This window comes from Caretta caretta, chromosome 9 (assembly GCF_965140235.1).
Source record: "Caretta caretta isolate rCarCar2 chromosome 9, rCarCar1.hap1, whole genome shotgun sequence".
Lineage (NCBI taxonomy): Eukaryota > Metazoa > Chordata > Testudines > Cheloniidae > Caretta > Caretta caretta.
The window spans coordinates 97852233-97865492 of NC_134214.1; the positions used below are offsets into that span (position 1 = coordinate 97852233).

The 13260-nt window shown below is 43.0% G+C and overlaps 1 long non-coding RNA gene across 2 annotated transcripts; it reads right to left on the reverse strand.

Annotated features, from left to right (window-relative positions):
- Positions 1-426: 426 nt before the first annotated feature.
- On the reverse strand, positions 427-13200 carry LOC125642889 (uncharacterized). Of its 2 annotated transcripts, XR_012670039.1 has the most exons (5): positions 12455-13200; positions 10719-10841; positions 8671-8798; positions 696-809; positions 427-511 (listed from the first exon to the last, which is right to left on the reverse strand). It is a non-coding gene; the product is annotated as an uncharacterized LOC125642889 (long non-coding RNA). The 2 variants fall into 2 exon arrangements; XR_012670040.1 differs by lacking the exons at positions 8671-8798; positions 10719-10841; positions 12455-13200 and adding an exon at positions 3348-3476.
- Between the last annotated feature and the right edge of the window lie 60 nt (positions 13201-13260).

Below are 13260 nucleotides of genomic sequence, written 5' to 3' on the forward strand. Positions count from 1 at the left end.
TAATTACACCAGCCACAATACAATTCTAAGTCAATGGCTCACAAACTTTTCCATGCCGTGTCTTCATGTTACCAACCCCCCCCCCCACACACCCCCAAAACAAAAAACAAAACAAATCACACTTTTCAGGCCCCACCTCCATAGTGTTTGGATCCTCCTCCCTCCTACTTAAGGGAGGGTGGTCGTGACCCCCAGGTTGAGAAGTCATATTCTACAACATTATGCAATTTGCAAACTCTCCAAATACAGGAGATTTACAAGCTTTTCTTCCCACTCTAAAATGTTCTGTGTAGAAAGGAAAATAAAGTAGGGAAGCAATAAAGGCAATGGCACAGCCCTTGAAAGAGTTCTGTGCTAAGAAATCAGTGTTTTTCTTTATTTGTGGTAACTGAGTTATATACAAGAATACAGGAAAGAACAATTGCATAAGAGTAAGGAACAAAAAGTACTAACCCAGGGCACAACAGAGCTGTCAGCAAAACATTTGTCTTCCACTTTTCACCTCAAAATGCTGAGGAATAAGTAAAAATCATTACTAGAGTTTCAAATGTAACACCTCTTACAAATATTTTGCAGTATGACAGCAAGGAGCAGATCTGATATCCGAGACATCAGCTCCAACTTGAATTACATATAATGCCTGGCAATGCTGAATTTAACATGCTGTATCATGCGAAATAAACAATGGTACTTACTCTTATACATTCTAGCAGATACATAACCAGCAGGAGTTCCCAGCAAGACCCACAGTACAACTCCACAGATCATCAAAGCTCCTTGGTTGGCAGGAGAAAGAAAGCCAAGGCAAGCTAGAATGAAAGATGTGAAAAGAAAGAATAAACCATTTGTTGACACATTTTATTAGCATATTGTAGAATGTAAGCCACAGCGCACAGGTTTATCAAGTTCACTGGCAGACAGCATAGGCATACATCTGCACACATACTGACTAGTCACAAGTGCACACCACTGTGGGCATAACTCTGAACCAAATGCTTGTGTACTTTCATCTCATACTCAAAAGGCTAAGATTCCTGTGGCTAAACAGCTTCAAGAGAGGCACATGGTTGAAGTCTCTGCTCCTCCAACTAAACTATGGCATGAGATTTCAGCTTGGAAACCAGCTTTTAAAAGCTTAAAGAATGATGCTTCTGTAAGAGTACATTTACTGCATAGGCAACCATAATAGTTTAATACATGCCATAAGAGTTGTCCAAGAAAAGTAGGCCCAGAGTAGTAAAAAGCAGTGATTTAAGTTTTGAAAAGGTAGTTATAAGAAGCATGAAGATGACAGGACTGGATCTTCAAGTAACTGATTTAGAAACTTCAAACTCCAAACAAAGCCTAACCCAACTACCACGATGGACAATGCTTATCATCATGGCCCATCTTAAAAATAAGGTCCCTATATTTAAAAAGGCGGGGGGTCTAAGTTCTTGAACAAACTATAAGGGCAACTCCAGATTTGAAAGGGAGTTACTCAATTGTAGTCTCTGCAATCTCCAGCTAGAAGCTTCTTTTTGAAGAAAAACATCTTTGTTATTGACTACTTATATGGTACTAGTGGTATGTGAAATTGTTGTAGCTGGAAAGAGACTCCAAGAGCTGTCATGGATTTGGAAGGACCGATTTATGAAGGCACAAAAAGGTAAGTTATTATTGTACTTACATTTAAACACATTAGGAACAGAGAAAAGGATGCTGAACTAGAACTCTGAAAAGTAATGCTCTGTGTGAAATGTTAAGTTAGCTAGGAATAAAGTGAGTTGTGGGGGATATATTTACATATTTTGATAATATACCAAAGAAAAGCAGTGGTCTGTATCAGAGTGAGAAGAAGTTAAATGGAATGGTAAGACAAAGTTGCCATTTTCACTGTTTAAAATAACTAAGTTTCTAAAGTCTGAGGCAGCAAAACCTTAAAAAGGGGATTGTACTGGGACCACTTTACTTCTTTATCATAGAATCATAGAATATCAGAGTTGGAAGGGACCTCAGGAGGTCATCTAGTCCAACCCCCTGCCCAGAGCAGGACCAATCCCCAACTAAATCATCCCAGCCAGGGCTTTGTCAAGCCTGACCTTAAAAACTTCTAAGGAAGGGGATTCCACCACGTCCCTATGTAACACATTCCAGTGTTTCACCACCCTCCTAGTGAAAAAGTTTTTCCTAATATCCAACCTAAATCTCCCCCACTGCAACTTGAGATCATTACTCCTTGTCCTGTCATCTGCTATCACTGAGAATAGTCTAGATCCATGCTCTTTGGATCCACCTTTCAATTAGTTAAAAGCAGCTATCAAATCCCCCCTCATTCTTCTCTTCCGTAGACTAAACAATCCCATTTCCCTCAGCCTCTCCTCATAAGTCATGTGTTCCAGACCCCTAATCATTTTTGTTGCCCTTCACTGGACTCTCTTCAATTTCTCCACATCCTTCTTGTAGTGTGGGGCCCAAAACTGGACACAGTACTCCAGATGAGGCCTCACCAATGTCGAATAGAGGGGAACGATCACGTCCCTCGATCTGCTGGCAATGCCCCTACTTATACACCCCAAAATGCCATTGGTCTTCTTGGCAACAAGGGCACACTGTTGACTCATATCCAGCTTCTCGTCCACTGTCACCCCTAGCTCCTTCTCTGCAGAACTGCTGCCTAGCCATTCGGTCCCTAGTCTGCAGCGGTGCATTGGATTCTTCCATCCTAAGTGCAGGACTCTGCACTTGTCCTTGTTGAACCTCATCAGATTTCTTTTGGCCCAATCCTCCAATTTGTCTAGGTCCCTCTGTTTCCTATCCCTACCCTCCAGCGTATCTACCACTCCTCCCAGTTTAGTGTCATCCGCAAACTTGCTGAGGGTGCAATCCACACCATCCTCCAGATCATTAACGAAGATATTGAACAAAACCGGCCCCAGAACTGACCCTTGGGGCACTCCACTAGATACCGGCTGCCAACTAGACATGGAGCCATTGATCACTACTCGTTGAGCCCAACAATCCAACCACCTTGTAGTGCATCCATCCAGCCCACACTTCTTTAACTTGCTGACAAGAATACTGTGAGAGACCGTGTCAAAAGCTTTGCTAAAGTCAAGGCTCTAGAGCATGTGAATTATCCCTAATAGAGAGATGCTGCAATAATGATCAAAACACTACTATTTTCGATAGTGTTATTGCAGACATCTGGGTCATTACTATAGGCAAGTGTATTTTTCTTTTCTTAAATAAAGGACTTTGCTACCAGTAAAAAGGATAGACAGCTATGCCAGAAATCATTTCCTGTTTCTTACAATTTCACTAATAGATTGTAAGTAAGTAATTTTCATAAACCTAATGCTACTTACATAGAATAATAAATGTCATAATGAAAAGTTGTGTTCCTTGACCCAAAAAGACAGATAATAGCATTCCCTTCCTTGGAGGTCTAAATACATCTCCATGAACCAACTTCCAAACAAATTCCTCTTGGGCATCTTCCTGCATAATAGCAACATCTTTATTAAATATACATAATTCAGCAGTGAATTAATATAAGCAAGAAGTGAAACATGTTTTCAAAGTTTGATTAACTTTCAGTTTGGCTCCAAAGACAGACTAATTGTATTGATTCATCACTCACTGATTTTACAATCCCCTCACGGTTTACTGGAAGAAAAAGGCAAGATTTATCATGAAAATACTTGCCTTTGAGAGTGACAGAGAAACAAACACTGTAATTAACAAAGATCCTCCTAAGACAAATGTAAATGTAAATCAAAACAAAGCATTCCATTTAATTCCACTTGAAATACACCAGTTCACGTTGGTTTAAATATTTATCTCTTTTGCTTGTCTTAAATACCAGTGTACCTGGTATTTAAGTTGTACTTAAATAAATATATAATATAATATATATAATATAATATAATATGTAATATATAACAGAGGTTGCAAAAGTGATCTATATGGTCATATTTTGATCAGAGAACATCACAGTAGCTCTTATCATGGCCCGGCTCTGCGTGGCCAGGAGGCGGAGCCTTGGGGGAAGTGGAGCAGGGGCAGGGCCTAGTGGTAAGAGATGGGGGGGGCCTCAGGGGAAAAGGGGTTGCAGCAAGTCCACCAACAAGGGTGATAGGGTGTTCCTGAGTAAAGGAGGAGGGAGAAGTTGGAAGGTAGGAGACCTTGTGTTTTGGAGAAGACTGAATAAATGTGACCCCACAAAGGGAACTCTTGTTTTAAATATTTCAGGCTGAGAGTAAGTCATTGCAAGGACCTTAGAGGGAAGGGCAGAGTGCCTGCAGGGCCACCTCAAGGCCCCAAGGAGCACTCTGGGGTGGCATCCATGCGCAGGGACATGGCCAGAGTGTGCTGTGTTCTTGGAAGCCATTAAAATCAGGCGGTCAGCCCATCCCCCAGGCTGCTCTAAATTCTACTGAGGCCAGGACAGAACAGGTCAGCAAATCAAACCTCTGTAACTGGCTCCTTGCCATCTCTGCTCTCTACAGCATGGCAGGAAGGGGTAAGGTGCAGCAGAGAAGCCATCTGGGCCTGTCAACAATCAGATGACTGGAAGGCTGGTCCTGTGGTCTGGGCAATGCTCTGCAACTCAAGACAGGTGGGTTTAATTCCCTCCATGGGCAAACCATTTGGGCTGTCTCTGGTGGATAATATCCCGGCCCTGCCTTACAGTGATGGCAGGAGGATAAATACATTCAAGGTGCTCAGATAGTCTAAGGTCAGGGTTCCACAGAGCAATGCCCCTGACATTTGTTTTTAAAAGGCCTCTGACCACAGCCTCCTGTGACAGGTGGCTTCTGAGATCCCCGTGATTACAGTACCTTATTTGTGACAGAAATGCCAGATTTCAGGGGTGACAGCGAGGGGTAGGAGTGGATTTCTGAGAAGAGATTTGGAATGTCATGGAGTCTAAAATCATGCCTCACCAATCTATTAGAATTCTTTGAGGGGCTCAAAAATCATGTGGACAAGGGAGATGAAGTGAGCTGTAGCTCACGAAAGCTTATGCTCAAATAAATTGGTTAGTCTCTAAGGTGCCACAAGTCCTCCTTTTCTTTTTGCAGATACAGACTAACACGGCTGCTCCTCTGTAAGTTGTACATAGTGACATCTGCTGGAAATGCCTGAACTGGCAGCAATGATCTGCTCTTGCTCAGAGAACAGATGTCTGAAAGGCGTAATACATTTTGTAAATTACTGAAAAAAGCTGAGGTTACAATTCCAATTGAGCCTTAAAATTTAAACACAAATGTTAATGGACAGCAAGCTCATGCAAGCAGTAAAATCAGAGACTCTAAGGAGGCTTGGATGGCTCAAGAGAAAAGTAATACATTATCGAGCATTGTACCTCAAGGTTACGGGTTCAAGTCAACTTCACCTGGGTGGAAAACGAAAGCTGTTATATGACAGCTGTATGATTGTCTTCACCAAATGAACTAGTGCTCTCAGTTCAATTCCTAGTAGACAGGAGTCTTATATCACAAAAACAAACCCTAATTACCATATTTTTAGGTTAGGCTGAACAGAGGCAACAAGTTTTGAAACAACAGGGAAACTGAACCTAGGATGTGAGGATAGGAGGTTACTTTTCAGATAGGGGTAAAGGCACATTCACAAGTATGATTGGCTACTGCCCTGTGCTGTATTAGGTGAATTAAGGACTGATAGTCTTTGAAAACAATCTCCCTCTTTATCAAGTAGGTAATTCAGTGCTTGCAAGAGCCTGGGCAAAGTTATAATGAAGGCATTTTCAAATCAGATAAGACAGAAACTCAGCTGGAAAGGACAAAAAATACGCTCACTTTAAGGCTCTTCTACCACCAAAGTTCAGATTGCACTGTTATTCATAAAACTAATATTCGTAAAACCGTTAAAATAGTGCAAATGTTTATACTAGACAAATATAACTGCCAGAAAGAACCTGGATCCAAACAATTTAGGGGACTGGTTACAAAAAGATTAATATGCCTACCTCAAATCAATTCCAGTTTGTTCATGAATTCACCAGGAATCTCCATAAGGGGACCTCCACAATTTAAACTGTTTTTATCCGTATGTTTGTAGCTAGCAAGACAGAAATTTTAAAGATTCATACCTGTTGACTGGGTAGAGAACTTCACAATTATTTAAAAGTAATTAAGACTCTCGTGAAAAATGTAGCCATCTACTTTTTCGCACCAGCTATACAACTTCTTTATTGAGAACAGGCTTTTGTTGCCCACAATCAAAATGGACATGGTCTCTCTGCACATGTGAAGAATTTGGTTTTGAGGTTTTAGAAAGTTTGAGCAAACGTAATTCAGCCATTTTGGATTATGAGAATAATAGGAAAATAGATCTCCTGTTACTTAACATTCTTGCTGCAGCCAAAACTGATGTGAAGAGAAAGTTGAAACACATCAGATAAATTGCCTGCACTGAAGAGAACACTCAATCGCCATTAATGAGTCAGTTTTATCATCAGTGAACATGAGAATGGCCATAAAGGGTCAGGCCACTGGTCCATCTAGCCCACTATCCTATCTTCCAACAGTGGTCAATGCCAGAGGCTTCAAAGGGAATGAACGGAACAGGGAAATCATCAAGTGATCCCCTATCATCCAGTCCCAGAATCTGGCAGTCAGAGGCCTAGGGACACCCAAAGGATGGAGTTGCATCCCTGACCATCTTGGATAGTAGCCAATGATGGACTTATCCTCCAGGAACTTATCTAAATTATTTTTTGGACCCAGTTATAATTTTGGGCTTCAGAGCATCCTATGGCAATGAGTTCCACAGGTTGACAGTGTGTTATATGAAGAAGTACTTCCTTTTGTTTTAAACCTACTGCCTATTAATTTAATTGGATGACCCCTGGTTCTTGTGTTCCGCGAAGGGGTAAATAACACTTCCTTATTCACTTTCTCCACACCATTCATGATTTTATAGACTTCTATCAATTCCCCCCTTAGCTGTCTCTTGTCCAAGCTGAACAGTCCCAGTCTTTTTAATCTCTCCTCACATGGAAGCTGTTCCATATCCTTAATCATCCGATGAAGTGAGCTGTAGCTCACGAAAGCTCATGCTCAAATAAATTGGCTAGTCTCTAAGGTGCCACAAGTACTCCTTTTCTTTTTGCGAATACAGACTAACACGGCTGTTACTCTGAAACCATTCTCTATATCTTTTCCCTTTCCAATGTATCTTTTTTGAGATGGGCGTGACCAGAACTGCACATATTATTCAAGGTGCAGGCATACCTCACATTTATATATGGGCATTATGATAATTACGATCTTATTATTGATCCCTTTCTTCATGGTTCCTAATATTGTTAGCTTTTTGGACTGCCACTCCACATGGAGCAGAAATTTTCAGAGAACTATCCACAACTCCAAGATCTTTTCTCGAGTGGTAGCAATTAATTTAGACTCCATCATTTTATATCTATAGTTGGGATTATGTTTTCCAGTGTGAATTACTTTATATTTATCAACATTGAATTTCATGTGCCATTTTGTTGTCCAGTCACCCAATTTTGTGAGATTCCTTTGTACCTTTTTGAAGTCTGCTTTGGACTTAACTATCTTGAGTAGTTTAGTATCATCTGCAAACTTTGGCACATCACAGTTTATCCCTTTTTTCAGATCATTTATAAATGTGTTGAACAGCACTGGTCCCAGTTCAGATCCATGCAGGACACCACTATTTACCTCACTCCATTCTGAAAACTGACCATTTATTCCTACCCTTTGTTTCCTGTCTTTTTACCAGTTACTGGTCCATAAGACGATCTTCCCTCTCATACCATGACTGCTTACTTTGCTTAAGAGTCTTTGATGCGGGACTTCGTCAAAGGCTTTCTGAAAATCCAAGTGCATGATATCCACTGTATCCCTTTTGTCCGCATGTTTGTTGATCTCCTCCACGAATTCTAATATATTAGTGAGGCATGATTTCTCTTTACAAAAGCTGAGTTATGACACTTTTCAAATGGTGCCCCGTGCATATGGAGTATACTTCACACAAGGTTGTTTGCTAAGCATGTGTCATGCAGCCAAAGAAAGCCCATCCTGTGTGCTGGAAAGCATATTGCAAGTTCAATGGACTTGGGTAGCCCTGCTATGACATATCTTAGAAACTTTGCAGCAGGGAGAGGCACAAAGTAGAGCTCTTAAGGTTTTCATGAGAAGGACTCTCTCCTACAAATCTACCAAGGTAGGTTCTTGGGAACCCCTGAACACTGTGCTGTTTAGCTAACTAGCTCCATAATACAGAAAATACACTCACTATTACATATTTACAAGGAAGCCAAGCTGCAAAGCTTTAGAACACAGCTTCTTTATAAAGACTTAGGCTATCCCATGTACAAAATACATCAAGAGAAAAAATGATAAAATTAAGGTTGTACTGTCAAGGCAAGGAATTACTGGATTAAGGAGTAAAACCACAGCAGGCCAACAACCCCTTAGGACTTTAGGGTTTTCAGAGAAAAACACAGGCTGGGTTTTCCGCAAAAAGTGAAGTCAGGAAGATGTAAATCTTTGAATACATTGATATAATAGTCAACAGAGCACAGACATTTCTTCAGAAAGACTGAAGTTAGTTTACTTCAACTGTAATTTCTAGTTTTGCTACCCATGGTTGAAGACACTGAAGCATATTAAAACGGCATGTATTAGGAATTACCTTTTTGGATCCAGTCTTGCCATTATCAGTCTTGCTCCAGGTCAGCTTTCATCTTTCCCACTATGGTACAAGATTGTAATGTCAACATGGTTGAAGAGCTACAAAGTGTTCCTCTTGTGAAACTGAGACTGCAAAATATTACATGTTTGAAAAACGTTTCCAGTAGAAGAAGAATACTGTAGTCAAAGATCTGAGTACTCCACAATAAAATAATATTTGGGGGTGTTGGGGAACACACAGAAGGGGTGGAGGAATGAGGAGTATTTTGTATATTCTCAAAATAAAGATTACAAGGATAACAAATCCACAGAAGAAAATAAGGATAAAGAATAAACTTTGTATTCCACAAGGTTTACAACAGTCTACATCAGCATTGCAAAGTCATCATAAGAAGCTCCAGTGCAGATACAGAAGTCTACTCACTCTTTGTCTCCATATAACCAGTGGTGAGCTGGAGCCAGTTCGCACCAGTTCGCGCAAACTGGTTGTTAAATTTTGAAGCCAATTTAGAACCGGTTGTTAAAGGGGTGGGCAAACTCCGTCCTGTCTGGCCTGCCTGAGCTCTCGGCTGGGGAGGCTCCCCTGAGAATCCCTTTTTAATTTTTACTCACCCGGTGACGCTCCGGGGCTTCGGCGGCACTTTGGCAGCGGGCCCTTCAGTGCCACCGAAGACCCGGAGCGACTGAAGAACCTGCCGCCGAAGACGCAGAGCGAGTGAAGGAACCGGTTCTTCAGCTTTTGGCAGCTCATCACTGCATATAACGCACACTAACTGTTGCTCTTTGTCCTCCCTCTAGTGGCTAGAGCAGAGGTCCCCAAACTATGGGGTGTGTCCCCTTATGGGGGCATGGAGGAACCTTTGGAGGGGCACGTGGGGGCCTGGGCCTATTCACACAGGGGGCAGGGAAGGAGCACCACCCAGCCCCTCTCCCCCGACCCCAACTCTGATCCAGTCCTGCCCACAGTCGCGTCCCCAGCTCCCAGCCCATGCCTGGCCTCGTTTGAGTTCCACTTCCTGCCCCGCCCCTGCCCCCAGCCTCAGCCCCATTCCCAGCCTGGGGCAGAGGCTGGGGGTGGGGCCAGGAGCAGAGAAGCACACGGCCCCAGGCTCGGATGCCAGTCCACACTGCGGCCCGGCTTCGCTCCCATCCGCAGCCTCAGACCCTGGCCACGGCTCCTACCCAAGCCCTGCTCCTGGTCCCAGACCCATCCCCAGCTGCAGCCCAAGCCTCAGCCCCCTTACTTCTGTCCAGCTCCCCATCCCCACCCCCAGCCACGACTCTACTCCCAACCCCAGCTCTGGGAGGAGTAGGGGGGTGCCGGCAGAGGTAAGGAGGGGCATGACCCTCAAAAGTTTGGGGAACAATGGGCTAGAGCACAGAGATTTGAGTCTGCTATTATCTCTAACACATGTGGTTCTTCAGCTGAATAGTAAGTAAAAATGCCTTCTTCCCCTCATGCTTTGCTGCATAGATTAATCTGTCCTTGGCCTGAAAGCACTCAGATCAGTATTCCTTCAGGATTCCAACAAAATTAACATTAGGGAATTCTAGTGTTGAAATATCCTCTAGGATCCAATGACTCTGGATTTGTTTCCTTCCCCAATGACCAAGATCCTTGTATTATTGGCGCAGTGCTAGTTTTCCAACATTTTGCTACAACTCTCCAGTAACTGTATTTAGTCATTGGTTTGTTTTCTTTGCCATTTTGTGCAGTTTACGTGTTCTGGAGGCACTGGAAAATTAATTTGTTGCAGCAAGTGTGGGGATATGCAGTAGCCATGTCAGCATGTTATATTATATTATCTCTCTTTATATAAAGAAAATAAAAGCAGCAAAGCAATAATTGCTTCCAAATTTAGGTAGGATGGAATATGTATTTTGGTGTATTTTTAAAAGATGCTGGAACAATGCATAGCATTTTACCACCTTTGCAATTTAAACTTATAGGCATAACTACTGTGTTCTTCCTTGCCCATATGACAGTTACTTCTCTGGCACAATGCCATATAAATATATTTAATCCATTCATTTATACACAGACATTACCAGGCTCTGACATCCACTGATGCAGAAGCACTGTACAGCAGAGCTAGTGCTTTATCCAAACATGTACACTTTATAAATAGGTTTGTACTGTATACTCTTCTCTCTGGGAAAATCATCTGGTACCTGTGTATCAAAACACAGAGAAGTTTAAGCTGTGGAGTTTTCAGCTTACTATCTTTGAAACAGCCAATATGCATTTACTAGCCAATTGTTAGATCTATCACTATACAAATGTAATCCATAAAATAGTGGTACTAATACATTCATCTATGAGCCCTGTTATCATAACAGCATTAGTGTGATACAAGTTTACTGTATTCGCCTACACTACTACTGGAGGAATGATGTGCCACTGCGCACGCACAGAATTCATGTTGTCCGCAGATTGCTTTGCTTCCCCACAGAAAAATTATTTCTGAGGGGAATCAAAGGGAAGCCGCAAGAGCTGTCACTTGCACCTCCTCAGCAGCCCAGAGCAGCTGGCGGAGATGTAAATCAGCCTGTGGGTGGAGGGACTTTGTATGCGTGCAGGGGAGACATCAATCACCGCTGGGGATGGTGGCATGGGGGGAGGCTTGCGTGCGTGCATGTGAGCGAACGAAAGAGACTCTGTGCCTCTGGCTCGCTATTGTGGCATGACCAGCATGCAGGGGCAGGGTTTCGGGATGTTTGGAGGCAGGCGTGAGGCAGGCACAACATAATATAGCAGCCTGACTGCTTAATTGTTCCCATTGTTGTTAGTAAATTGTTCCCATTCATAGTGAATTTCTCGAAAAGCGTAAACTTTTAAGGCTCCTTTACACTGCCAGAGTGGTGTAAAGGAGGCATATTGTAAATGACAGTATGGTCTTATAAATCCTTATGATGCTTTTGTGATTAGAACCGGTCTAAACTTTCAGACAAAAAATTTCCTGTCAAAATATGCTCCATGAACTGTTTACTACTGACCTTTCTGGAGTTGGTCAATAGCCAATATAAACTGTGAGTTTGATACCCCAGCCCTCACTTACTCTTCAGTTGCCTATGATGTAATACTGAGCATATGGCTACAAATATTTGTTGACTAATAGCTAGAAATAAAGGATCAAACCTAACTACATTATTATTAGACAAAGGGGATTCAGGGATTTCTGCCAATGCTCCCCATTCCCGTTCTCCATCCATTGTATGGTAGTTTAAATAAATTCCCAGAATTTTGCAGAATTTTAAAATATTGTGTGCAGAATTTTTGTTTTTTTGGCACAAAATTCCATCAGGAGTACTACACACACTTGCTGCTAACAGTTATTTTCTCCATCAAAGCAGAGTTTGACAAGCCTTTCCACAATTCTGAATAAACTATGTATATTTAATTGCCATTTTTGAGGACTACACATTTGTCAACAGACACATCGGTACTTGTTTCTTGGTGTTTGCTGGAAGGTTTCATTCCTAGTGAGTTCTTGTAATAAGCTGCATGCAGCATGAGCCCCATTAAAGTCAGTGGGGATCTGCGTGGATGAAGGGATTTGCCTGCATGGAGCAGGATCTGGGCTCAGGGTTTCAAACCACTACTGTTTCTGAGTTATGTACCCCACCCTTACAGAACTTGAAAATCTGCACGGATTTTATCCAAACTTTATTAAAAATTCCCCTCGGCCAGAGCCTAAACATGAATTTTTGACCCAAAATGTATTTCAGAAAGTTTAAACCCATGCTATACCAGGAAGTTACGTATGAAGCTATTTTGCCCTCACCCCGACCCGGAGTCCGTTCTCCTTCCCGTGGGCTGACGTCCATAACCTCTTGTTCAGAGTTATGGACAACCTCCATTCCTGAGGCGTCCGTAACTCTGAGGTTCCACTGTACCGCGTTAGTGCAGACCAGCCTTCAGAGCGGTGGATTTACTGCAGCAACAAAAGAACCCCTTCTGTGGCTCTAGTAAGTGTCTGTACTACACCAAAACGGGGTGTAGATGAGGGCTTTTCGTCACATCCAGGTGTAACTGCACTGCCGCCGCTCCAGCGCACAGCTCTGGCCCACCAGCTGTGCTGCCATCCTTTCCTACAGCGCCAGAAGGGGTTTTCCCATCCCTGTAGGGCAGTGGTTCTCAAACTGGTGGTCGGGAGGCCTCAGGGGGTCACAAGGTTATTACGTGAGGGGGGGGGGTCACGAGCTGTCAACCTCCACCCTAAACCCCGCTTTGCCTCCAGCATTTATAATGGTGTTAAATCGATGTAAAAGTGCTTTTAATGACTGTGGGGGGGTTGCACTCTGAGGCTTTCTATGTGAAAGGGGTCACCAGCACAGCCGTTTGAGAGCCACTGCCGCAGGTAACCCATAGCCTGGGAGGCACTAGTTAGGACAGGGAAGAATCGTCCCCTCAATTTCGCTGCAGCCACAGCAGGGACTGGGTCGACACGAGGCCGACCTAATGTTTAAGCGCAGGCGAGGGCTGGGTCTGTGTGCGAGGCCCACGCAGCGCTATCAGGCTGGCCCTAGGGCGCAGCGCTTCCCCTGCAGCAGGCAATCGCCCCCTCCCCCCCCAAAAAAAACGCTCCCT